Source organism: Mus musculus, chromosome 1, assembly GCF_000001635.26.
Source record: "Mus musculus strain C57BL/6J chromosome 1, GRCm38.p6 C57BL/6J".
Lineage (NCBI taxonomy): Eukaryota > Metazoa > Chordata > Mammalia > Rodentia > Muridae > Mus > Mus musculus.
Genome location: NC_000067.6, coordinates 38,630,256 through 38,658,217, shown reverse-complemented (window position 1 = coordinate 38,658,217; position 27,962 = coordinate 38,630,256). Strand labels below are relative to the sequence as shown.

General features: G+C 44.3%; 1 long non-coding RNA gene across 3 annotated transcripts; it reads right to left on the bottom strand.

Annotated features, from left to right (window-relative positions):
• Positions 1–4,849: 4,849 nt before the first annotated feature.
• Positions 4,850–27,551, bottom strand: Gm34596. 3 transcript variants are annotated; one of them, XR_373334.2, is made up of 5 exons: positions 27,112–27,551; positions 25,411–25,693; positions 22,472–22,564; positions 5,526–5,750; positions 4,850–5,431 (listed from the first exon to the last, which is right to left on the bottom strand). It is a non-coding gene; the product is annotated as a predicted gene, 34596 (long non-coding RNA). The 3 variants fall into 3 exon arrangements; XR_373335.3 differs by lacking the exons at positions 4,850–5,431; positions 5,526–5,750 and adding an exon at positions 5,911–9,322; XR_373336.2 differs by lacking the exons at positions 4,850–5,431; positions 5,526–5,750 and adding an exon at positions 12,301–13,417.
• Positions 27,552–27,962: the final 411 nt, after the last annotated feature.

Here is a 27,962-nt window from a genome sequence, read left to right as displayed (position 1 = left end):
ATTTCCCTAACAACACCCCGGCTTCTCCTGCAGTTTCATGACATCTCCATAAAAGCTCCATTCTCATCCATCAGGCCAGCAACTCGGAGCTGTCCTCCTCTCCCGCTACTTTCCTTCTGTGTCCTCATGTGATCTGATTGGCCAGCACATCCCATCCACAGGTGCCTTGATCTGTGTCCACATTCAAATCGGTTTTCACTCTCCCTGCCTCTACTTCCTGTATTCAAGACCAGAAGTCAAAATCCAGCCTGTTCTTCAAACTCAGCTCCCACTTTACCCACTCCTCCTCTCCCACTCGGTTCTCAGCCCAGACCAAGAGGAATTCTTGTAAAACTAAGTCATAACATATGATTGCTCAGAACTCTCCAGTGGAAAACCTCGCTGCCTCAACGTCTGTTACTGTGTAAGCAACCAGCTAAAACCACAGCCCAAAACACCCTTTGAGGGCGGTCCCCAGGGCTCCGACTCCCTTTCACCGCAGGTTCCAGATCTGGAGGCAGCTGCTGCCAGAACAGTGAAAACAGAGGGTTCGGTTGTCCTTGTTTCTGAAATGTAGTGGTTTAACTTACACAGGTCATCAGCAACAGTGTTTTAGTTTGCTCAAAGCATCATAGATTAGGACTTTCATCAGCACAGGGACTGGAGAGATGGCTCAGCATTGTTTACCTTACAAAGGGATGGAGTTGGTTCCCCGAATCCTTGCAGAGTGGCTCATAAACCACCTGTGACTCCAGCTCCAGGAATCCAATACCTTCTTCTAGACTCTGCTCATGCTGCACATATGTTCAGACACACGTTCATGTGTGTGCACAGACGGAGATAATTCAAAGTAAAAAATAAATCTTAAAAAAAAAAAAAACTCTCAGTGGTTTGGAGCTGGCTGGAACCCCCTTCCTCCATGATGATGGCTCTCTCTATCATCTATCTACCTATTTATCTATCATCCATCATTTATTTATCTATCTATAATCTATCATCTAACTATCATCCATCATCTATCTATCTATCTATCTATCTATCTATCTATCTCATTTTTCCATCATCCATCTACCCATTTATCTACATATCTATAATCTATTATCTTCTTACCACCTATCATCTACTTATCTATCATCTATATGTCTATCATCTATCTATCTATCTATCTATCTATCTATCTATCTATCTATCATCTATCATCTATCATCTATCATCAATCATCTATCTAGCATCTATCTTCCAGAGCTCATGTTGTGGCTTGGGCTTCTCATTTCACCATCATCGAAGGTAGTTGCATTTTTTCTATTGGCTTCTTAGAAGCAGGAGGCACATGAAACAACTTGCTAACCCTTTCCTGGTCTTTTGTTGTTGTTGTTGTTGGTGGTGGTGGTGGTGGTGCTGGTGGTGGTGGTTGATGTGCACAGGAGACCTGTCCGGTATGGAGATATGGAGAGCGTCTACGTCCTCATGGGATCATGGCTTGATTGTAACATTATCAAAGCTTCCTTGGCACACTGCAGGGCTGTCTTCGGGAAACTGCGTATTGTGCTCTTCAGGTACAAAGCATAGAGCCCTTACATGACAAACGCTGGGGTTAACTTCTTCTAGTTCCCTCTGCCCCACTTGTGGCACTTCCCACTCATGACTTCTTCAGTGTGTATTCACTTAGTTTTGAGACAGGAGCTCATGTGGCTCACCTGGCCTTCAGCTTACTAGACAGCCTTGGAGCACCTTGTGATCAGTCTCCTGCCTCCACCTGCCTCCACCTCTCAAGTGCTGGGATTCCTGGCCCCCACTGCCATGCCAGGCTTCCTTGCTATCTCTTGCATGTTCCTCCTTTGGTCTATCACAGGCCATTTTCTCTGCTTGGAGCCGTTTCTTGCATGTATAAGTTGCCTTTCCCTTCCTTCCTGCCTCCCCCATCTCTCCGTGGGTATTTAGCCTTCTCCCTAGAATCTAAGTCCCACGCTGCATCTCAGTGGCCTAGAGCAATATATGTTCATAACAGGCCTAGGGAAATTCGTCTTTGGAGGGGTAATTTTTTAATAGAGTGATTATTGGGATATTTTCTGACTACTATATATAGAGGGGAAGAAGATAATACTAGACAAAATACCTTTTAGTAGAATACCATTGTAGTATAATCACGCTTGTAGTATAATAATTACTAAAGAGAATTTGTGGAACATTAAACGACCTCAGGATAAAAATTTGATAGACTAATTATATACTCGAGCTTATCAGAAAACTCAACTAAAACAATGAATAGTACATTGTAATCCCTCCCCCTAGTTAATCAAAGAGAACGACCAGTGACACATAATGACTTAGTTGTGGAGGGGTGGGGTTGGGAGGGGAGCTCAGAGAAATTTATCCTTCTCGTCCTTTAATTTAGTTTTAAATTAAACATAGTATCAAAGCAGCATATACCAAATGAACACAAAAGTACTTGCAAAATTACTTAATACAAAGCATGAGCTTGTTGTCGTTAACATATATAAAAAGCACAGCCAAATAAATAAATTCAAATAAAATGGGAACATTTAGAAAGCACCCAAGTCCTGGCTCCTTGCCTGCAGGTCCAGGCGAGAGGAGAGAGGTCCCAGTCCCGCCAGAGTCTCTCTGGGGCTGAGTGGAATGGTGAGTGCAGACGGACCAAAAGAAACACACTAAGCTAGGAGTCTTGTGGAAGCAGGAACTCAACTTTATGGCATCAGCCTCTCGCTTATATAAGTTCAGAACATGGGGGGCGGGGGGTGTTTGTGGGGTAAGATGACATATGAGACCGGGATGGGTGACAGAGGGTATGGAGTGACTGACAGAGCCAATGGCAAAGCTCTACATCAACAACAGCAGGGCAGAGGCAGGGCCAAACAGGTTTTGCTGAGTCACCCCAATATGGAAGTGACTGAGACAGGTCTCAAAACTCAAGTCAGGCTTGGGTTTGTCCTCAAGGCCCAAACCAGGGTCAAACTGGGGCCCAACCCAAGAGGTAGTTAAAGTACTTTCTGCTCTAGAAGAGGGTGGGTCACAACTGCCTGTGACTTCAGCTCCCTGGGATCTATGCCCTCTTGTGGTCTCTTAGGGCACCTGCATGCATATGTACATACACAAATGGTGCTATCAATCTTCAGGAAAAAAAAAATTCTCCTCGCTATGTTTCCATTTGCTTTGCTCTCTGCATGTAGGTGGCAGTGGAGGAGAAATGTTTACAAAAAGCACCAAGTGAGAAAATAGAAAACGGAGCAAATCCTACCCAGTCATCTAATGTCTTTCTTTTCAATGATAAGATAAATTAACATGATTCAACTTTTATAATCTCAATAATCTGTTTTTTTTTTTAAGATTTATTTCATGTATGTGAGTACACTGTTGCTGCCTTCAGACACACCAGAAGAGGGCATCAGATCCCATTACAGATGGTTGTGAGCCACCATGTGATTGCTGGGAATTGAACTCAGGACCTCTGGAAGAGCAGCCAGTGCTCTTAACTGCTGAGCCATCTCTCCAGCCCGTTCAATAATTCTGTTTTATTTAGCAAACCATGAGTATTCAAACTCTGAGTTTTGCATTTTTAGTGCTGTGTCTTCAAAGTACACTGCCCTTTCCCAAAGGTCACGCGTGGTCAATGACTACCACACAGGTTGGTGAGCGGCACTTCTTCACTTGGTATATGCTGCTTTGATACTGTGTTTAATTTAAAACTAAATTAAAGGATGGGGAGGATATATTTCTCTTCGACCACCACTAAGTCATTGTGTTTCACTGGTATTCCTCTTTGATAAACTGGCATGGGTGTGGGGAGCGGGTGTGGCGGCAGTCCCAAAGGCGCCAGGGACTGCAGCTAAGTCATATGACTTGCACCTGACTTCCTCATATAAGACACAAACATCTTGAGTGCTGCGCAGGTGTACCAGGATACAGGTGAATCCAATTTGGTGGAGATTTGCCCCTGCTGCCCTGATTAGCTGAAGCTGCATGCCTGGTGAGGTGGCGTGGCCTGCTGTGCGTGGATGGGAACTGAAAGTATAAAAGAGTGAGAGGCCCAGGCTAGAGGGAGGATTATTATTCAAGAGAGGATTACTATTAGTGGGGAGATATAAAAACAGGGGAGATATAAAAACAAGGGAGATATAAAAACAAGGGAGATATAAAAACAAGGGAGAGATATAAACAAGGGAGATATAAACAGGGGAGATATAAACAGGGGAGATATAAACAAGGGAGATATATGGAGAAAGAAGAAACAGGACTGAATAAATGTGTGCAGAAGGATCCTGTAGCAGCGTCGTTCTTCCTGGCCTGTTGAGTGCGCGCAAGACATGGGGTTGGGGGGAAGGGTAACAATTATCTGCCTGTCCTGTTGTTTAGATGGTGATGTTGGTGATGATGATGATAGTGGTGGTGGTGGTGGTGGTGGTGGTGATGGTGGTGGTGGGGATGATGGTGGTGGGGATGATGATAGTGGTGGTGATGATGGTGGTGGTGTTGATGGTGGTGGGGATGATGATGGTGGTGATGATGATGGTGGTGATGATGATGATGGTGGTGATGATGGTGGTGGTGATGATGATGGTGGTGATGATGATGATGGTGGTGGTGATGATGGTGGTGATGATGATTGTGGTGGTGATGATGATGGTGGATGATGGTGGTGGTGATGATGATGGTGGTGGTGATGATGGTGGTGGTGATGATGATAGTGGTGGTGATGATGGTGGTGGTGATGATGATGGTGGTGGTGATGATGGTGGTGGTGATGATGATGGTGGTGGTGATGATGGTGGTGGTGATGATGGTGGTGGTGGTGATGATGGTGGTGGGGATGATGATAGTGGTGGTGATGATGGTGGTGGGGATGATGGTGGTGGGGATGATGATAGTGGTGGTGATGATGGTGGTGGCGATGATGGTGGTGGGGATGATGATAGTGGTGGTGGTAGATACAGTTGAAATCCACTCTCTGGGAAATTTTCAAGTTTTCGTTGCATTGCTAATTGCCGTAGTTGTATTGGGCTCCTTCTTCCTGAGGCCCCTCAGAATAATTCAGTGTATCTCATGGGCTTGGGTTAGGAACCCAATTCTCTATGCTTAGAACGGAGAACGTTCTGCCACACCATGTGTCTGGGTGGGGCAGGTTAGTTCTTGCTTGGGAGCAGGGAAAGTGCTCACTAAGCTTGAGTGGGGAGGTTCACTGTTCCACGATGATTCTATAGAAAGGTACAGCCTAAGGGTTCAGTGAGCAGACACATGTGCCTTTCTTTGAATACCTGGCACACAGTAGGTGCTCAATGAACATCAGCTTTAGATATTACTCTCATCTTCTAATGCCACGCATGGCATGTGGTTGGAATTTGAAAGTGTGTACGCATGCTTTCATCAACTCCTATGTCCATCCTCCGGGGCAGGATTCCACGTCTAGGGCCGGGCTCTGCATTATCCCATTTGACTCCTAAGTATAACAAATAGAGGTCAACTCAGGAGCTGGCTGATTCAGGAGAAATCTATTTGCAGAGGGCAGCCTCTCCTGGAAAAAGTGCACTTACATGATATCAGTAACTCCGGCCTGGAAAGCATACCCACTCGAATAGCTTGGTGCCTGAGGAAGCACCGTGGATGCCTTGAGCCAATCCTTCCTCAGTCTGGTTAAACATAGTCACGTGTGTCTCTGAGGATTGGCGTTTGGGGGAATCAGCAGGCGGCCCTGTTCTGGTGTCCATTCTCCTGTTTTTCGGGGATATATTTATGATGTGGGCTGGAGAGATGCAGGGCTGAAAAAAAAAAACAACCTGCGGTGGAATTTCTGGCCATTAATTTTACAAGTCTGTTATTCACTCTTTATTGTTGTCTGACCTGCCGTTATATATTTGTACATTAAAAGCAGGTTGCTTGCTAATCTTTGTTTTAGAACGAAGGAGTGAGCGATTAACCTTGTGACTGGCAGACGTCCTTTGTCATCTCCGCTGAGATGGCCTTGGGGTTTCCGTGAGGCTGCCTGTGCGTCTGGAAGCCGGGAGGGCAGAGAATGGTCTCATTACCCCAGGAATTTATGTCAGAACCTTCTGGAAATATTCTGAGAGAGTTTTGTGTTTTGTGCTCTGGGGCCATGTAGATAACAGTCCATGAAACTGCTCCCCTTGGCACCCAGAGCTCTTTATGTCAGTGGCATACTGGGCATTAGTGAGGATTTGAGGGTGTCTGGCTGACCTAATGGAGGTTATGCTACAGCGTGCTCCCCATTAGTTCAGTGTGCCTTTCCCCCACTATTTCTTATAAAGGTGTCGGTGTCTCATGGAGTCCTGGGGCCCTGGGGTTACACTATTTGAACCAGGCATCTCCTGCTTTTCTCTGGAGGATAAACTCGGCCAGGCTTGATAGAAACCCTCAGCTGCAGGCACGGTACATTAGTTTTCAGAAGGATGCTTCCTGTAAGCTAAGAATCTACCCATAGATTCTACTAATTCTAAAGATTAATTAACTTCTAGAAACTTTGTGCATCCTATCCCCCGGAGCATAGCCTATTCTAATGTAATGCTACATGCTTTCAGATGATGGGGCGCTATTGAATGTGTCTGACCAGGGGTTAGGGAGACAGTTCAGATGGGGACCGACAACCCTGAGGGCCTGAGTTCAATACCCAGCACCCACATAAGAAGCTGGACATGATAGTGAGCTCTTACAATCCCAGTTATGAGGAGACAAACAAGAGCATCGCTGGGGCTTGTTAGTCTGCCATTGTGGCCTAATCAGAAAGCTTTGGGACCCAATGGGAGGTCCTGTCTTAAAAAGACCTAAGGAACACCACTGGAGGTTGACCCCTGGTCCTCCAGCATGCACATAAACACAGATCTGAACACAAATGAATACATATATGCAGCAGAGAAAGTGTCAAATAAATAAGTAACTAAAAGCCAGCAGGTGTCCTGTCACTCACACCTGAATGCACACACTCTCCCTTTTCACTACAGCACAGGTTACATTCGGTAGAACTACTCACAGGCTCAGTGAGTGAAGGTTTAGATCAGTGTTCAAATCCCAGCAGAGCCTCCCAGTGTGAATGAACCCTAGTCATAGCGTGTGTACCATGCTTGGGCAGCCAAGAGACCACAAGCAAATGACTTCTTGCTCTGCATCGTAATTTGCACTTCAGTTAAAGCCGGGGATGGTAATGCCTCTCTCACCCGGGTTGTTGTGAGGATTTAACAAGGTTACACACAGCGCACTCAGCGCGCCAGATCACACCGAGCTTTCGTAAAAGTAGCCTTTGCGTGATTATTTAGATCCTGGACTTGCAGCAACTTTAACACAGCAATTACTTGAAGAACCAGTAAATTAGACGTATTAGGAAGAAGGTTAATTCCTCAGGCTGGTAGAGCATTTTCTGAATCACAATAGTAATTTTCTAAATAGCTCTGAGGGACCTGGGAAGGAGCAGGCATGTGTTTCAGGCCTCCTTGATTTCCCAGAGAGTAAATTGCCCATTGGAATGGCCTGCCCATTACGTGATCATAATGTGGACTGTACACACACACACACACACACACACACAGAGTTATAACAATACCAGGAAAACTACAAAGTGGCTGGGTTTTCTGGGTTTTCTAGAATGAAGGGTCAATTTTGTGACTTGCAGCTTTTGTTCAGCTGACTGTCTACACCTGGTGAGGTGTAACTGGTAGAGAAGGTATATATTTAAATGTTTTGATGATTCTGTTCTGTTCATTTCCCTGGAATTCTGGAGGGAGAAAACACATTAGGATTCTAGTTTGAGGAACGATGTCATTGAGACAGCTCCTTTAAGTCTGGGGCTGTGTCCGTGGTGACAATGAAAATGGCATTGGGGAACTCTGAAAGATGGCTGGGTCTGTTAGCTATGGACCTGGGCAGTGCCACACACCATCTTTAGTGCAACAGCTTGCACACTCTTGACAACAATTGGTGGAGAGGCAGCTGGCTCTAGCCAAGGCGACAGATGGGCTTGACCACTGGCCTTGACCTCTGACCCCACTCACTCTCCCTGTCCTCTAGAAATGTACCCACAGGAAGGAGAAGAAAATTAACCACCTCAGAGCCGAGGCGTTAACGGTCGATTGAGCTAACCACACTCTCTCTCCTCAGCTTGCTTGGATAAGCAATGATTGTGTTTCATTATGGTAGCTACAGAAACCTCACAATTGTGATGCCAACGAATGAGAATTACTTGAAAGTCCTCATTTCAGACTAAACATCCAAGATTTCAACTTTAGGGTCCAGTGTTGCCTATTGGTGTCTTCACGGAGACATCTAAGACTACGACAACTGACTTTTTCACAGCACAGTGTAGCTCTGTGCTCAAAGTGTTCTTGGGGCCAAATCACAAAACTCAGCATTGACTGATCTCTGGTAGCCTGCTTTCAAGGGCCGGCTCCGGAAACCCCATGGCCTTAACTTGAAAGTGGCCTTCCCTGAGCGAAGCACCCCAGTGTTCCTTAACCGGCCAGAAAAGACATCAGGCGCTTCTTGTGCATTTGTCCCATGGGAATGAGTGAGGAGAGGGATGGGGGTGGGGTGGGAAGAGATGCACACACGGAGAAACATACAGCCAATAACAGAGGAAGGGAACCACCAAGACAGAGCTGAGACCTGTGTGCTGTATGAGTACTCTTTCTCCGAAACTCCTCACTGAGGTGAGGATAGACCAGAGCTTTCCCTTGCTTCTGCTCCAGCTGATCTTCGTGGGCTTTGTTTATCCTCAGGCTCCCAGCATGTGTGTAGTTGGTGTGGAGGAGTGTGTGAGGTTTAGAGGTCAGGGGGTATAGGGTCAGGAAGTCTGCAGGAAGTGACTGCCAGTCATCCAAAGACTCTGTGCTGCATAGTTTAATGTCAACTTGACACAAGTTAGAGTCACCTGAGAGAAGTGAACCCCAACTGAGGAAATAATTGCATAACATCGGGCTATAGGCAGGCAACCCTATGGATTATTTTCTTAATGAGTGTTCAGCCTGGAAGGGCCCAACCCATTGTGAACGGAGTCACCCCTGGGTTCTATAAGGAAGCAGGCTGAGCAAGCCATGAGGAACAAGCCAGTAAGCAGCCCCTATCCATGGACTCTGCATCAGCTCCCACTTCCAGGTTCCTCTCCTGAGTTCCTTTGATGATGAGCGGTGATGTAGAAGTGTACACAAAATAGACCCTTTCCTCTTCAAACTTGCTTTCGGTCATGGTGTTTCATTGAAGCAACAGAAATGCTAAGACGGACTCGAAGCAGTGGTTCTGCCTGTGGGATCAATCAGCCCCCTTACTCTGGGCCAGTGTCCTCTCTGAGCTGAGTCTGCGGAAGGGGAACAACCACTCCCTCCTATATCTATTAAACAAACAAACAAACAAACAAACAAAACCAGTGATGTCAGCATCCCATGAGACCAAGAAGGGACAAAAGGAAAGATCGGGGACTATACATTCTGGCTAAAACAGAGCAAATGCAGTCAGTAACCCTGCATCCTCTGAGCACTTCAGTCACGGACACTGAACACTGGAGTATGGACCGTGGCTGCAGACTCACACCCTGGAAGTGATGGGATGGTCCTTCCACAGAGGCCCAGCCTGTGGTCTTCCTGACAGCCCAATAATGCTCATTTGTATGCGTCAACGCTGTTCTCATCTTAGACGTTAACAACTTTAATTAATAATACCCCCTTCCTCCATGTGTCAACAGAGCTCCACCTTTTCATTTCAAAAGAACTTAAGTAAATAAAGAAATAAAACATTCAATTATTGGGAGTAGAAACGAGAGAAAAATATAATTGATTTCGGAGGCTTTTGCTACAAAAATTCCCTGAGGCCGCTGACTGCATTTTATTAAGAAAGCATTGAGTGTTTATATCTCTACATTTCGTTTGTGATAATGTTAAGTTTCCTGGGGTGGGGGTGGGAGATGGTATTATTGAAAGAGAAATAATTATGACAAGTGTTAAAGATTATGAGTTGGATTCCCCCTGTGGGCCACCAGTATCCTGGGGGTACGTTAAGTGCCTTTGAAAGCACCACCAACTCTTGTCACTAAGCAGATGCTGCCCCAGTGCTCTAACGAGGACCCCAGTGAATTGGAAGAGTTAACCAGGGTCCCCGAGCTCAGCACCCAATCCCCCACATGGCACCCGTGATCTGTGAGAATTTGGATCTGTGTTCCTTCACGTTGATTGCTGTCTTAGGAGAACAGACGTGTCTTCAGGAGCAGAGCTAGTATTTCTGCCATTATCACTGGCAGCTGGCCCAGCCCCTTGCCCTAAGAGCCCCGTAAACACCCCTCTGCCTTCTCGAACAGAATATGCTATTCAGTGCGCCCTCCCGATGGGGAAATACAGCCGTGTCCCCAGCGTTCCTGGTTGTCCCATGACTTCTTCAGGGGAGGTGTAGAAACACATCTTTACAGATAGGCAGAATATCAACAGACCAAGCAGATGACCCCACCCACAACCAGCTAGCTTATTGAGAGAATTTGATTTGGAGTTCTTACAGGACCGTGGAACTCAAATGAGGCTACACCACGAGGAAGTTCCCCAGGTAACTTATGGCCGGCTATATCACTCAGTGAAGAGTCACAGCTACAGTGTGCATGACTCACAAAATGCTGAACCACTGAAGGGGCTCCCCGGGTGACACACCAGCCACTATACTACTGTACAGTCCCTTCCCCATTGTTTACTGTTAATAGTTGAAGTGAAGGGAGAGGCCTCACCAGTCCCATGAGTCTCCTCAAGCTCCTGAGCCCACAAGGAAATGTCAAGAGGCTTGCTCTCAGGAGGGTCACACATAGGTCATCACAGTTGCTCCAGTTCAAGCTGGCGTGGGTCGTATCAGCCCAAAGGAAACAGGCATATACTACCAACTTGATGCACTCCCGGTAGGCAATACACACACGTGTGCAGTCAGCTGACCTCTCAGACTCTCACTCTGGTCTTCTCTCCCCGATCTTTCTTCTGATCCCTCAGGCAGGAAGACAGCAATCTCCTTCCTTGGCTGATTCCCTCTCATGCTATGGCTAATTCTCCCCTTCTCCCAGGAAACCCTCTTCTCCATGGCATGTTCCATTCTTCCACAAGCCCTCGCAATTACCATTTATATTTTCAATGACTCCAGTGAACATTAACGTCCCTCCTCAGGACCGTTTCTCAGAACTGGCCTTCCATTCATGATTATCAGGCAGGCATGCTGGGAATGGCGTTCTGCCTTGAACTAAGGACCCGTCATGGACCAACTGGGGCAGATGCAGGCTTGTCCTTCTAGTGCTGGATTCATATGGATGACATACTAGTCCTCTTACTTTGCTACTAACGTGTCAACCACAGTTCTGACTGACAGCTTCTCCAAAACAAAGGTTGAGAATTTAGCTCAAGAAGACTGACTTTCTCCGTTTGGGATTCAAGACGTTCCCAGCATCTAATGTTTATTGCTGTCTAATGTTTACTTTTTACTATGCCTGGAGGTTGCAGCTGGTCTCCACAGTCCATTCACAGACCAATCAGAGTCATCCCTGAGGAGCAAACCGTTTTAACCGAGTCTCGAGCCATCACCTGTGGGCCAATCAAGGCTCCCAGAAGCAAGGTTCCGTGGAATTCTTCTGTTTTTATATTCTTATTTCATTAAATCGTGGTCTGCTTCTCTTGTGAATTGCACCCTTATTGTACCTTTTTGTTTATTACATATCCTTCTGTCTGATTTTCAGAGTTTGAAAACAATACTATTTTCTTGCCTTTATTTGTCCATGGGATTAATGCCACCCAGGTGTCTCTTTTATTATGCTCTTCTTTCCCCTAGAGACTTTGGGTCCTGGCTCCCCAGCCCCACCTCCAGACCCCTACTTTACTGGTAGCCTGTGATACAATAGTTCTGTAAATTTGTTTGCCTGTGGCAGGCTCTAGATTGGTGGACTGGTTTCAGAATTTCCATTTTGGTCCACTTTTGGTTTTCTCGAGTGTATCTTCAAACACCCTTAAAAGAAAAGAATGTGTGGAAAACAAGCTTGCTGGGATTTTTTTGTGTTTCGTTTTTGTTTTGTTTTGTTTTTGGTAAAAACAGCATTCTACTTTGACGCATGGCTAATATCTGGCTGAGTCTAGTTTTTTGTAATGTCCTTATTCTGTAAATATTAGCACATTGACGACTCAACATTTTGCTAGGTCATGCCTCCGTTTTTACTAATTGTTCTAGGTCGCTGACAGGTCTTTAGATATGAAGTAACTTATCCTTCAGTATTTTTGATAAAAAGATTTTCTTTTAATTATATATTTGATTAAGAATGTCTAACTCTATCTAGACTGACTTTCTAAAAACCCCCAACAGTTTTCCATGTTGTCTTTCTTTTCTTGCACTCTGAATATGAAGAGCTATTGGTTATTAGCTATTTCCTAATCCATTCAATTAAAATTTTCTAGACCATTCTAACCTCTGGGTTACAACATTTTCCCTAAATTCCTCTGGATTTGATTTCAGTGCTTTTAATGCCATCTTTAGTTCTGTGTCTCTTTGATTCCTTCTGGGCTGTTCTTGCTTCTTTTGGCTTTCTGCTCACAAGCTGCCATTTTCTTTACATGTGTGGTGACTGTTGGCTTTGAATTACTATTGAGGGGAGAAAGGGTTGGTTGCTAGAGAGATGGCTCAACAGTTAAGAGCACTGACTGTTCTTCCAGGGTACCCAGGTTCAATGCCCAGCAACCACATGGAAGTTCACAACCATTTGGAATTCCAGTCCCAGAACAGTCATTGGGTACCTGGCATGCATTTAGTGAACAGACATATATGTAAGCAAAATACCTATACGCATGAAAATGAATAAATTAACTAATAAGGGAGAGGTCCTCATGTGATTTTCATGTGCCCTTAGTAGGTCTATGAATTGACAGGACCTTTCCTTTAGAATTGTGTGGGATGACAGGAGAGGCATGCTTGCTAGGAAACTGTTTTAAGTTGGGGTCATGATGACCAACAATCATCTTGTATTCTGTGTGTTTTATCCTGTGGCTTTAGTAGGAAAATGGGCTCAGTAGTTAGATAGCTAGCAATTGATAATGCAGGCGTCAACAACAAACACACATCCTCAGTCCTGCAGAAGCCATAAGTCCCAGGTAAAGGAGGAATAATGGCTTATGAGCTAGCTTTATCTCTTACCCTGAACTCTGTGCCTTTCCATCTGTATAAACAACTACTGTCTTGTGGTCCCCTCTTGGGGAATTACTGTCCTTCCTGGGAAGATGCAATAACTAAATTTCACTCAAAGTCAGAGGCATCTTGAAAGAATTCAGTGCTGTAGAGGGAGAGTTTCTGGTCCTGGGATTAGTCCGGTCATTGGTAGATATTTTAGAATTACTTCTGGTAAATGTGAAGACAGCCAGGCTCTTCTTAATTCTGAGGTTTCTCCTTACACGGGCCGTGAAAGCTCGTTTACTCTAGATGGATCCACCTTTGAAGAACCACGGATAACAGATGATGATTTTATTACAAAATTGCCCCTATTTTTTAAAAAAGCATTTAGTCATCATCTAAGGGATTTAATAGTAGTGTCTTAATTCTTCACTTCCCACACTTCTGAGACAGTCATAAATGTCCGTGTAAAACACTGCAAAGTCATGTGAGACTGACGAACTCTGAGCTAACTGAAGTTGCGTGGTTTCCTCAGCTGAGCCTTCTTGGGCCTTACACTGATAATATGATTGAGAATCTCTAAGGAATTTAAAATTTGGGAAATGCTCAATTGAGGAAAAAAGAATCACATTTTGAGAAATATTGAGTCAAGCCATTGAAGAACCACTCTGCTTTCCTCTTCAGAGAAAGCTTGTACTTAGTTACTCACACTTGGGCCGGAACTATGACGCTGTAGTTCGAAGACAGGCTCATATATTTAGTTTTTACTACTTAATTGGGCAGCCTCATTGTTAACAGTTCTCTGAATTCCCTGCCCCTCTTCTATGGCCATTTTAAATAACTGTCCTAAAATTTGTCTTTCCTTTCCTTTCCTTTCCTTTCCTTTCCTTTCCTTTCCTTTCCTTTCCTTTCCTTTCCTTTCCTTTTCTCTTTTCTTCTTCCTCCTCCTCTTCCTCTTCCTCCCCCTTTCCTTCCTCTCTCCCTTCCTGCCTCTACTCTTTTGAGACAAGGTCTCATCAGTAAATACCCTTAGATGACCTTGAAGTCAAAGAAATCTAAATGTAGATCTGGATCTGCCCCCCCCCACCACCCCTGCCTCCAGCCCCGCCTCTGGCCCTGCCCTGCCTCCCATGTGCAGGGATTGAAAGTGGGTACTATCACATCTGACTTTGTTAGTTTTAAAATAGACTTACTTATTTTTTTAATTTATGTGTATACACGTATCACTTGTGTGCAATCCCCATGGAGGCTTGCAGGAATGGGAACACCTGGAAATGAAGCTACAGGGGATTGTGAGTGTCCAAGCAGGTGCTAGGAAGTGAACAGGGATCCGCTGCAAGAACAGGAAGTGCTCTTAACCACTGAACCATCTCTGCAGCTCCTGCCCATCTTACAGTTTTTCATTAAGATTTGTTAATGGTGTGGAGTCATTGTGCAAAGTGGCAGGTCTCATAAAGACAATGTTTTTCAAATATATGATGTGCTTTGACCATATTCATCCTGCATACTCTCTCCTCCTTCCCTTTCTCAGTCTATACCCTGCTTACATGTCATTTATATGTATGTATGTACACACATGTATATGTACATATATGTATATGTGTGTGTGTGTGTGTGTGTGTGTGTGTGTGTGTATGGTTCTATTCCTCTAAATGTAATTGCATGGGAACTGAAAAGCTACACAACAAAGGAAATAACTGACTGGGGAAGAGACAGCCCCTGGAATGAGAAAATGGTTGCTGTCTACCCAACAGGTTAATATCTAGAATACATGAAGGACTCAAAGGTTGAGTTCAAGGCTTGAGTTGGGGTTGGAATCAAGAGTCAAGTCTGTTATATAGTTTCCTAGTGATTATACTCAGTGTGCGATATTGTGGGAATATGCACTCTAGTTGGATATAGACTATTTTTTTTTATTAGCATACACGTTACTGGTTCAAATCATCTGAAGCCAGACTCCTCTCATTCTGCCCCCTTGGACCGGGTTCATAGCTAACCACTGTTTTAATTAAGTCCTCCAACCCTATCCTTATCAGAATAGCCTTCAGAAGTAAAATGACTCCATCTAACAGAGTTATGCTATTAGAAATCCACCTATTAATTTGTGGGAGTCCTTCCAAACCCTCCAATACTTTCTGGGTCTAAGTTTCTCCACCTAACATTCTACTGAGGGGCCCATAGAGTAGCCCGTAACCCTCTTGCTGGTTTGTGGCCTGAGGTTAGATAATTTGTCCCTGTAAAACACAGTGGCTGTCCTGTAAAACAGGGCTAATGGCAGTGCCCACCTCATTTGGCTGCTATATTACCTGCCACTTTGTTAGCACTCAATGCTTGTTAGCAACTATTAAGCCACAATTAACTATTGTTAAACTCAGTCATTGTTTGGGAAAGTCTGCCAAGAACAACATAAGATTGTTTGCTGCTTTTATTGACTTTTCGAAGGGCTTTGACTTCTGGGGTCAAGATCAGGTTAGGAATTAAGCAGCATGAGGTCAATGGTGATGCCTAGTTACCAACTTTAAATGGACCTGCTTTTAAAAGCCAACAGCAGGGATTGGCAGGAATGGTCTCCTAAAGGGTGAATAATCTCTGAGCGTGTAAAACAGGGCCAGGAGGCTTAAAGCAGAATTTTAACAACAGAGCCCTTGAGGTTACGTGAGGCCTTTCTTACTCTGCATCTAAGCCTTAACTGTGTGTAAAAAGGAGGCTAATGAAAACCCCTGAAAACAATTAGTCTTTGTAGAAACTGAACCACGGAGGTAACAGTCTCAGAGTCTCTGCCAGGCCCTGTGCTCCAAGGCTACATGCAGGCAAAGCCAGACTTTCCCTTAGTTAGAGCTTGTAATTGACCCCAGAAGACAAGGAGGTATTCCCATTGGGTCCAGTGGTATCTCCTAACCATTGCTAGGACTTGGAAGCATTATCACGCAGGAATTCCTAGCAACCCAAGTTCATAGCCTATGAGTGTTTATTTTGGCAAGTATTACCAAATATTTAAATAGCTTGAGTACAATAAGAATAGTTGTCATTAAGTAGGCACTTATGCTAGATATGTCTTTGCAATATTATTGCACTCATTTGCCAATAAAGGAGCTATAACCATTAGCTCAATTTCAATATCAATGAAGGGAGAATGAGAAAGTTGAAGCTACTACCTAAAGTCACCCTGCTGTTATAGGTTTGAAACAGCCTGGCTGGGTTTGTCTCCCATTCTCTCAGCCAATACACAGGATGTGCACTGCCATCCTGTTAAGGAAGAGCCCATTGCCCAAGTCCAAACAAAACCTTGCTGCTTTTCATGGTATATGTTCATGTATTGTGTGCACTGAAGAGTCATTTCTAAATAATTGGCTTAGGAAGGCCAGGAGGACCTAAAAATCGAGTAAAGGGGGACAGAGACAAGCTCAAAAAGAGATCAAGGAGAGTTATTTGATAGTTAAAATCCCCAATCCCAGTTTTGGAGCAGCCCAAGTGGTTGGTACATGCTGTTCACGATTTCTGGAGCCCTGAGGCTAAGGACAAAATGAGGATCTCACTAAGAAGAAAACATCGCCCCCACCCCCACCCCCACCCCCACCCCAACTCACCTCTGACTCCTGAAAGTGCAACTCTAGGATAAATGTGAATTTCAAAGAACACACACTCATGATGAGAAGTGGTGCAGTTTAGCCTCACCCCCAACGCACAGAAAAAAGCTGGTAAAATTGTGAAAAGGCAATACCAAGTGGCTAATGATCCTGACTACCTGGCAGGACTGGATATCCTCTTTGGAGAAAGGAAACATCACTGTAGGCTTTAAATTATTTCTGTAAACTTTTGCAGACACACTGCCAATCACATCCTAAAAATAACTAGACATAGGAGCTAAGGAGATATTGGTAGAAGAAACAACATAAGAAAAATAGACATCTGTGGTTCCAGATAAAAGAAAAGGAACTGTTAAATCCATGATTACTGTGTTTATAGCACCCAAACAGTAAACAAACAGTAAACAAACAAACAAAATACCCCCACAAAACCAAGAAGCTCATATGAACAACACTGGCCGAAAGGCAAGCAAGAGCAAAATGTGCATACTTTTAACACACATGGCTATTTGACAAAATTAAATATATGTAGGACGTTTTAACACATTATAAAGTATTAAAATGATAGGTAGAGGCATACTCCTTAATTAAATGCAATTGAACTGTAAGATATTTTCAAAAGGAAAATTAGGAAAGTCTTTATTTGGAAATTACAAAATATGCTATAAATGATCCATCTGTCAAAAAAGTCACAATAGATATTAGAAATGATTTTACTTTCAACTAAACGGTGACAAAAATGTATACATCAAATCTGCACCTTGGGGCTGGAGAGGCAGTTTGTCAGTTAAGAGTGCCTACTGCTCTTGTAGAGGACCTGGGTTCAGTTTCCAGACCCACACAGGCAGCTCATGACTGTTCCTGAAACTTCAGTTCCAGGGGACCTGGCACTCTCCTCTGGCCTTTACATGTGCCTGAACATGAAACGTATAAACTCATGCAGGTACACATTCATACACATAAATAAATTTAAAAATCTTAAAAATGTGCTCAAAGAAAAAATAAGTATAACAAAGAAGGAGGAGGCGGAGCAAAAGGAAAAGAAGAGTATGCATCAGTAAGACGTACACTCCATTAACCACTAATAGAAAACTGAAGTCATGTAGTCTATCTTTTCAACTAGCCACATAAAAATTTTCTCCCTTAAAATTCACCATCAGTTCATGATTTCGATAAAGCAAGTAAATAGATATAAATTGAACAAACGGGCAATAAATGGAAATTTTCTTAATCAGATAAGAGTTCCCCAAAAGAACCACACACATCCATAACACTAACTAACTTAGTTCCCTGGTTTCACTCATGCTTGTGATATATTCTGTCCCCTTACCTCCTCACCCTTTCTTCTTCCCTCCCAACCTCTATCAATATTCCTTCCTTCCTGTCTCCTCAGACCCATGGGTTCTGTGTTCTGTTCTTTTGATTTATTTTGCTTTTGACCCATTTAGTTTCGCTAGTACCATCCGAGTGACTATTGTTCTAAACCTATCCTTTGGAGCCCCATGGGGGTTCCTGAATGTACACACTGAAGATAGAGGCTCTTGCCTTTTCCCGAGTCTGGCTATAGGAAGTAGTTTAGTAGGGAGGTGTGTGGTCTCCTGAGTCCATTCCTCCCCGGCTCTGGAGGGGCCGCTCTTGTATAGACCCACTACAGAGTCTGCGATTGCAATGACTGTACACTGCCCAGGAGATGGCACTTCAGGGCTCTTCTCCCTGTCCTCCAGATCCTCCATTCTTTCTACCCCATATTCCAAATGTTTGCCTGGCTTTAGAGGGAGTAGTATAATTGTCTTCCTGAGTGCTGAACATTCCCCTGGCATTCATTCTTAGAGCCCTGTAGAGTCATGAACCTCTGCATTCACTAAAATTCATTAGAAAAGAGAACCTTCTCTGATTAAAGCTCAGAATGTCTATGGATACAAATATATAATTAGGAGGCAGTTCAGTGCTGCGTCAATTTAGTTAAAGAGAAGAATTAAGTTCCCCTACAAGGCTTATGACCTTTCCTGCATGTTTACAGTCCCACAAATGGATGCGCTCCTGTGGAGTGAACCCCAAAGCCAATCAGAGAGTGGCTGATTATCCCCATAACGGTTTTGCCACTATTGCATAAGTCGGCACACCTTGCCTCATGCTGTTATTGTAACCACGGGGCTCGCAGCTGGGTAAGAGCATTTGATGCCTTGCTTTTCCCTAGCTGCTTACATAGTGCCTTCTGGAAGCTTCCAGTTCAGCGCTAGCTGGCAAGAAGGAAGCTTCCGGATCGATGCTACCTTGATTTCTCATCCAAGTTGTGTGGTGTCTTCAGCAATGGGGTGTTAGCAACTCGTTTTGTGGGTAACCAAGAGGAACGTAGGCAAAAGCATGCATTGTTTGGGAGTTCCCTAGGGTCTCTCTGATTGATAACTCATAAAGAATATTTTCCACACATGGCACTGGAAGCCTTATAATTTTTATGGCCACCATCATGGTTTGTCAAATGTGAGTTACCAGCTAGTAAGTAAAATAATAATAATAATAATAATAATAATAATGGAGGTATACATCTTCCAAAGAAAATAGCCAACATTCACAGGTGGCATTCTCCTACTACTGTACAGATAGAAAATAGATAGACTCTCAGAATGAATAGGTCAATTTAATCAAACACCTAGGAAGAAAGTCTATCTGATATTTAAATAATCTTTGCAACAAATCACTAAACGTTTCAGATATAAATGAAAGAGAATCCAAATAAACAGAGGCATACCTTGCTCAGATACTAGAAGACCCAGCATTCCTAATAAGCAATCCATATACTCAAAGCAATTCAGTTAAGAGGCAAACGGACCTTTGCTGAGTGCCTGTCTGTAACTTGAGATGATGCTTCTGAAACAATGGTGATAAACAAAGCGTAGGGGCTTGACATAGTCTAAAGGTAAACAAGGTGAACATCGATGCCTCTATAAGTCAGTGGGGTTTGATATGATGGGACAGTGACCAAAAGCATATAGACAAATACACCCGTGTAGCAGTAATTTGGCTAACTGATCTGTGCTCCTGATGATTGCACTTGCCCAAGAGCTATCTGGATTCGTGAATGAAAGACACACACACACACACACACACACACACACACACACACACACACGGCAGTTAATTTTAAATATGCCTGGTTAGTTCAAAGGTTGGGCAGTTCTTATTCTTCCTCCTGCTAGCAAACACTCCTCTTTAAAATCTGTATTTCATCTCTGCTACCCCAAACACAATTGGGGAAGTGGCCCGTGTGGCCACTTTCCCTGATTCTAATACATTGGTGGGCCTTTAAGTCTGGTCTTTCTTCTTCCCATCATGGGGATCTCTCCTCCTTCCTCTCTTCCAGTTCTCAGCCTGCACAAATTTAAAAGTTCTCTCTCTCTCCCCCCACACCCCCCACCCCAAGCCATTGGCTATTGGTTGGCTATTGATGATCAAAAACCAATTGGGGACAGGGACCTTCAGTGTTTGGACGTGCAGATTCCCAATTAATTCAAAACATTAGAACCAATCCCCAAAGACCAGTAAAAATGGAGCAGTCACTGAAGATGAGGCCTGAGAGGAAGGCCAGAAGGCTGGCTAAAAATGCCCGACCACTTCTGCATGATGGTTTCCCCCAAGACAGGGACTCCTCAGATCAGCGCACACAGATTAAGTAAGCGTCTTGGCGTGGGACAGGCCACTGGAGATTTGTCCTCCAGACAATTCTAATCTGCAGAAAGACTTGAAAGCCACCTTTCTCAACACACACACACACACACACACACACACACACACACACACACACCTACCTCACACCGTACACATGGCTTCCTAAATCATTATGAGTAATGCTATTTTAGCATTTTAATTTTTATTTATTATGTTTGTGTTTGGTGGTGCTGGAGATTGACCTCAGAACCTCACACATGCAGCTCACACCACGTCTGACACCAGCCTGTCCTTATAAGCCATTAGGAAGATGTAAACTGTAACAGTATTCTATCACAGGCTCCCTGACATCCCATGTAAATGCTTCTGTCTTTCTACCAAATCCCATTCATTCTTTACAGTGTTTCCGGGGCCCCTCCTCATCCCAGTCTGACCAACTCATGATTTTCATGCTACATAGCCATTTCCCCTTTCCTCAGTTTCTCCACCTGCATTGCTGTCATCTTCTTGTTTAACAAACATAAAGTGACTTTTGAGGATTTTCATTGAGAAGAGAGTGGAAATGGAGAGCACTTAAACTCGGACCTACCTCTTTCATTATATCCTGTTTTTGTTTTTTTTTTATGACTTGTACTTTTCTAGGTGTCTATTAGCAATATAATCAAAAGTAATGTCATCATGGAATGAACCCAAGGCTAGAGGGCTGGCATGGTGCTGAGCTCTAAGTATGCTGTTGGGGGGTGGGGGGTCCTTAGGACACCAGTCTCCAAGGAGCCAATGTCTTCCCATTCTGTCAGTGAAGAGATGCAAGAGCAGGAAGATGTCACTGGGGTGCCTCAGCGTGGGGCAGCTGCCTGGGTATGTGACCTAGGCAGTTAGAAGGATCCTGTCGTAGTTTAAAGCTTGATGCCAACATTTTAACATTCCTCCTAATTTATGAGCCAGGCTCTGTACATTTTTATTTTTGCTGTAGGCTGTGTTAATGAGATGGCCAGCCTTGAGCCTAAAGGAAGGAGTTTGCAGACTTTCTTGATTTTACAACTTAAAACAAAGCCCTAAAACAACCGCCACTTTTCTAATGCTCGTCAAACACTTTCTCGGGTTTCTCAGAAGCCATTCCCTCTTTCAACCCTCTGTTGTCTCCAAGGCTTTGGCAGCGCTGTGCTGTAGAATCTCTGATGTTTGTTTCCTGTTCACTTGCAACATTTTTTGCAACACCAAAAAGAAAAGTTTCCACCACTTGGCTCCTGTGTCTTGTCTAGTCTTGGAGCTGTCTCTTCTCCCTTATTCTCTGTGATGCCGCACTTGATATATACTAAGATCCATCCCCTTCCCACACCCCAGGCGACATTCTGATCATATAGAGCCTTCTCTGTTTGGGGGTACACGGCAGGCTTCTTTCTGGCCTCTGATGACTGTCATGTGCTTTTCCTTCTGCTTGGGACACTCTTCTATTGTTATGAGGCCCTGTTCGCTTTGGCTTTTGTTCCATTAGATCAACACGGATGTTAACTTTGAAATTAAAACTCCCCAGAAGAGGTCTCCAGTGGCCACCCACCCGTTCTTTCTCCTATGGCACTATAGACACACTGCCTAGCAGACAGATAAACGCTGCAGTATGCCATGCATCTGGCTGGTTCGCCTCAACTCCCCCTCCCTTAATTCTTGATTTGGATACAAATTAGCTATTCTTTGAACATAGATTCCCCCCTGAGTAGATGTACCTCCTCATCACAGTCTGAGTACATTATAACATATAACACAACAACATCCAGCTTCCTTGGTGAGAACGTACCATCCTTCTTATGGTGGTAAGCTTTAAGTTGCTTCTCTGGCTTGATAAACATTTGCTCAGTTCAAGGATGGGCAAATGAATAAAGATGTATGGGCACAATCCTTCTAACTGAAGTAGTTTGCTTCCCCCCCCCCCTTTTATTTTTTTCAAACTTTGAACATCTCCTTCTTTCCTTTCTAAACCCATCACTTAACACACACTAGGCTCTCCACGCTTGTTTGGCAAATCAATCTCTGAAATGACTCGCGTGGTCATTCAGCACTCCCTTGGGATCTGACCCTATGCCCTGTGCTTGGGAAAGCATTGATGTAAATACAGCTCTTACCTAGAGGCTGCATTCCTCCAGGGGCGGCGGCTTGTGGATCTCACCTGGGATTCTTCCAGGGCCAAAGGGAAGAGATTCCCTTTAGGTTACTACCTAGAGAGCGACAGACAACAATACCAATTTCATAAAATTGTGACTGCGCTGGGCAGAGAGAATTGTAACAAGTTCTAGAGAAAGAGGTGGTGTTCTGAAAGGTCACTGGGTCTGTCCTCAGAAACCCTGCTTTTGTGGCTTCTGCAGATGCTCTTTAACAAGGGGCAGTCTCCTCCTACAGTCTCCCTCTTACTCTCTATTGTGCTGCTCCTCCCTTGGGACCATCATGGGCTCAGGTATCTCCCTCCACAGTAGTTTCCTGCCTCCCTATCTTGTGATGAGCATTTTCTCCCTGAGGTCAAGCTCCAGCTGCTGTCTGAAGCTCTCTTCTCCCAAGAAAACAAGAAGTTGGGGATTCTCTCATTCCTATGTCCAGTTCTGTTTCTTTGTATGACATCCTAGGGGACCTCGCTCTGCCAGAGTCCTGAGTAGATCATAGGAGCCAATCGACTCAGTATGTGGAGGATTGGCAGAAGGACTCCAGGGAGACTGGATGCTAAGCTGGAGTGCTTACTGTAGTCTAATGATGTTCTAGGAAGACACAGGGAGATCAATGTATGGCCCATAAACACAAGGAAAAGTGTGGTCCTGGTCAGGCTAGAGTGCTTTTGAAATGGTTTGAGGGGGCTTCGGAGAGAGACAGCCCCCATATCATTAGAAACGGTTTGCCCCAAGGCTGCAGGCAGTATTGATGTGGAGGAAGAGATGCCAATCACGTAGGAGCTACAGAGAGCTGCAATGGGTTCTCTTTCCCTTGTAAGCTTCTGCAATTTCATTACAGGGTTCTAACCCTGTAATGCAGTTTAAATTTCAAAATACTGTACTTAATTAGCTGTTTCTCTAAACTCCTTCTGAAGTAAACGAGCTTCATACAGTGGTAATTAGTTTATTGGTAGAAACAATGACAACGTCGGAAGCGCGCACATTTTTGTGAATGCGGCTGGAACACAAGAAAGCCCGACTATTATTATTCCTTTGCTGTTTTCCATGACTGCCATCTTTTAGTATCCTTGTGAGGATGTAACAATAACTTAACCTGGTTAATAAATAATGTGGAAATAAAGAACAGCTAATAATACGGAATATTCCACAAATGCTGGAGCCAGATTAATCAGTCTCCAGACAAAGGGGCATAAGTTTCTTATTAATTAACATTCTTACAACTAGAATGAGCCCAGAAGACACGGTTATATTTAAGGAAGCCATCGCAGTCTCTAGTAAGTCACAATGGTTCTTTGGTACAGCTGCTTCTGTTGGGTCATATAGCTGAGACACTTGGTAGACCTGACTGTGTGCTGCCATGTGTAGGGTGCCTTCAAGGGGCGTGGTTTCTCTAACCAGTTAGCTAAGATAGTAAAGTGTGGTAAGAGAGCGCTAGCCACACAGGGTCTCACTGTGCTCTGAAGATACAGATACAGAGAGGCAGGCGGCCCAACGCAGGCAAGGACAACTGTAAGCAGACAGAAACACGGAACTGGTGATCCTTTTGACTTCTGATGGGCCAACAAAAGTGTCTGCTTTGGCTCCTACAGTCCCCAACAGCTGCTCCTTCTCAGGCCTCAATCTGAATTTTGGACAGAAAGAAGGAAGTGACCTAGAGGGAAGGGTAGTGTCCATTCCAGGTACAAGAACGTTCGGAGAAATTGTAGCTAACATAAACCCGTGTCTCATTGGCCAGGATTGTGTCATATGTCCAGTTCTTTCAAAGAAAGACTGGAAATAAGCTGATTTAACTGTCTAACTGGATATAACTATAAAAAGATCCAGGCTTATTAATTCTCTAAACCAGGCTTAAGTTCTTTCGTTAAGCAGGAGGGTGGATTGATACTGGGCAGGCAATTGGCATAGTATGCCATATCTGTCTGTCTCTGTCTTTCAACGGCTAGGCTTTGCTCTGTTTCTGGACTTGAAGGTCACTGCTATGGAATCTCAGCTATGGGGAGAAGGAGTTTATGAGAGCCTTATATTGCTTATATTGCTGCCCCTTTCTCTATTCATACCCCCAAGATACAATTTGAAACATCTCTGGTGTCAGGCTGGGAGCTGTCTGTGTAGCCCCAAGGCGGCCCGAGGACCATCACACTTTCTAGCATGTCTCTTGTCCCGGGCGAAAAGACACAGTACACTCAGTCATGTTGTGACTTCTCTCTGATGACGCCTCCCTAGATGGGAGCAAAGTCACTTCCTCCTGGACACACTGTTCTCGCTGCCTGTTAACTCTCAATGGGCATCACTGCAGTCCTGCTTAGAACAAAACAACACCTTGAGAGTGGCTAGAGGCCAACAGGAGGGCTTACCTTTAAATAGGAAGAAGTTTATGGCTCTCCTGACATATGTCAGGGAGTCCTGTCTGGCAGCACTCAGGGAGAACAACCCAAACCAGAACACTAACATTTTAGGACTATCAGAGACAAAAACTGACAAGAGACAAAGAGCATCCAATGCATTCTGGAGCTGCGAAGGAAAAGTCCTAAGCCCAGGGAGAGCATGCGGGTGTCATGGATGCTCTGTTGTGGCAGATCTCTGAGACAGAGCTAGCAAAAGGGAGAAATGCAAAGCCGGGTAGAGGGCTTCTGACTGGGTCCACATTACATTCATTATTCAAGCACCTGTGTGCAGGGGGATGCTCTGACGCTATATAATTAAGGCGAAAGCTACAGGGTGGCATATGGTGTTGTGGCTACCAGATCTGATCCCCAATCTGCCGTGCTTTGGTTAGTGACACTTATCTGTTCCTTAGTGTACTTGCTCGCAGAGGAAAACCATGGCAACATACCTTATGTGCTTTTGGGAGCATGAGATGGGGCTGATATGTGGAACCGGAGCCAGCGGGGAGAGAGGCCTACCTGCTCTTGTAGGGCTATTTATCCACTACTCCAAGTAGGTTCCGGATCCTTGCAATCTTGAAAAGTTGGCCAGTGCGCATCTCAAAAAAGCATGCCCAGGAGCCAGTGATTTCGTCTGGGTGGTTAGTTTCTGTTCCTCTCATATCAAGAAATGGTGGATTCATCTGCCAACAAGTCAGTGTGAGGTGTGATACAGGAACCGCGGTGAGATACTCAGCTGGCTCGCGCTCACAACAAGACAGTCTTTTCTGTTTCCAGAGTAGGAGTGACCACATTGGTTTTTCTTTAAAAAAAAAAAAAAATGATGAGTCCCGCTTCCTCCCCATCCCCAATCTTTGTAGCAGAGTATGAGAAACAATAACACCAAAAGTGTATATGCATAAAATTATCATGCAAATGAACTTCTGTTTTTTTTGTTTTTTTTTTTTTTTTAACAGACTTTTTACATTTGGCAATACTTTCTCTACAAAGTGTTATGGTAGTTGACCACGTTTTGAAATTGTCTTTGTCTTGTTTGATACTTGAAAGGCATGAAAAATCTCCCTCCACTTCCTCACCCTCTCCTAGGGGTCATTTCCCCCTCTCTTTTCTTTGCCCTGCTTGCCCTCTGACCTTGCCTAGCTTTGCTGTTTCCACGGACTTCTGAATCTAATTAATGTCTTCGTGGCTATATAAATGAATTATGTAGCCAGGAGGATGTTGGAAACTTTGAAGAAAGTGCATTCCTTAGGGAAAAACCTGGTTTTGTAAAAAAAAAAAAAAAAAATGGAATGAACATTTCCAGGTGGTGGGATGTGAGTGCGGTGTAAAACCTCAACCGTATACTCACACTCAATAAATACCTGCTGCCTGACAACACAGAAAACCTTAGAAGCATCGAATTTGACATTTGGGGCAATTCTCAGCCATTGTGGAAGGTGGCTGAGGGGACAGATTATCTGTATTTGTTGCCATCCCAAAGAGGCTTCAGCCACCTGACTGAGATATTGGCTTCCCCTCCCCCTTTCAGTCAATTTACAACCCTTTGCAGGGAGCATGTCCTTAGAGGATTGCTGAAATGGCCCTGACTGCCTGTGGCCCAGAATGTTCTGCAAAGCTCCGGACAGCAGGCAAGTAAGGAGGAGGGGCCTTAGTGAAGTTTTCAGCCAGAGGATACTGTCAGGGAGCCCAAGGCAGAGATGGTCCCTATGCCCCATGTTTCCATGGAAACATAGGAGGAGTGATGACAGCCAGCACAACCGCACCATCTGCTCAGGACCTGGAGAATGAGGGGGAAAAATGAGAAAGGTACCTTGGATCCCAGGCTAGATCCACTGTGTGCTACCTGTGAAGAGTGAGGGAAAGAGGACACTGGAGCTCCTGGGTAGATTTGAAAATCCTTGCTGTCCTGGGGGTTGACATATTAACATCTCATTTGCAAGCAAAAAGCATGGAGGGTTTATTGGCAAACCCTAGATAGTTTCAAAAAACCCTGGAAGCCTCTGGAAAGAGAAGCTGACTGAGTTATCTGCCGGCTTCCCTGGAACTAGAAAGAAAGGTGTTGTAAGAAAAGATGGTAGAGAAGAGGGAGGAGAGGTTGAGAGAGCTTCCAGGCAGGTCATCCACAGAGCTAGCTCTTATCTAGAGAATAGAGGAGGAGTGGGAGGGGCAGGGAGAGGGAGAGAGAGATTGAGAAAGATTCTACTGGTTCCTCAAAACTACCTCTGAGTTCCAGCCATGTCTTGGGAATTAGTTGATGGAGATGGGAGATGCTGTGGATTTGCTTCTGGGTGCACACAAGAGGCTTCTCATCCCAGGAGAGCATATTGAGGACGAGGTCCTTGCTGAAGCACATGCGCATACCCTGTTAAGCAGGAGCCACTTCTTCCTTCCTTCATTTTGTGGATTTAGCACAAACCAGCCAACCAACTAGCCAGGCCCCCAGGGAGGCCAGGCAGTCCCGCTTTCGCTACCTTCCTTCCTCAGTGGCCCTCTCCTGAACTGGGCGGTTCCATTCAGCTCTCAGTAGCACAAGTTGCTTCTCCCTCAGCAGAAAAGGCCCTCGGATCTTCTGTGTGTTCCGAAGCTACTGCTTCACTGGGAAACCCCTCTCTCTCTCTCTCTCTCTCTCTCTCTCTCTCTCTCTCTCTTTCACATCTCTCTCTCATCTATCTATCTATGTATTTATCTCTATGTATCTATTTATCTATGTATTTATCTCTATGTATCTATTTATCTATGTATTTATCTCTATGTATCTATTTATGTATTTGTGTGTATGTATGTATCTATGTATTTATCTCTATGTATCTATTTATGTATTTGTGTATGTATGTATGTATGTATGTATGTATGTATGTATGTATCTATCTATCTATCTATCTATCTATCTATCTATCTATCTATCTATCTGGGCAATCTCTTGTTCCTTTACAGAAAACAAAACCCTAGCAAAAACAAACAACCCCCCATCTCCAAACAAAACAAAAAGTCACCAAAACCAAAACCCAAGCACAACAACAAAAACTCAACAAACCAACCCCTTTTCTAATTCTAGAGAGTACCAGCACCTC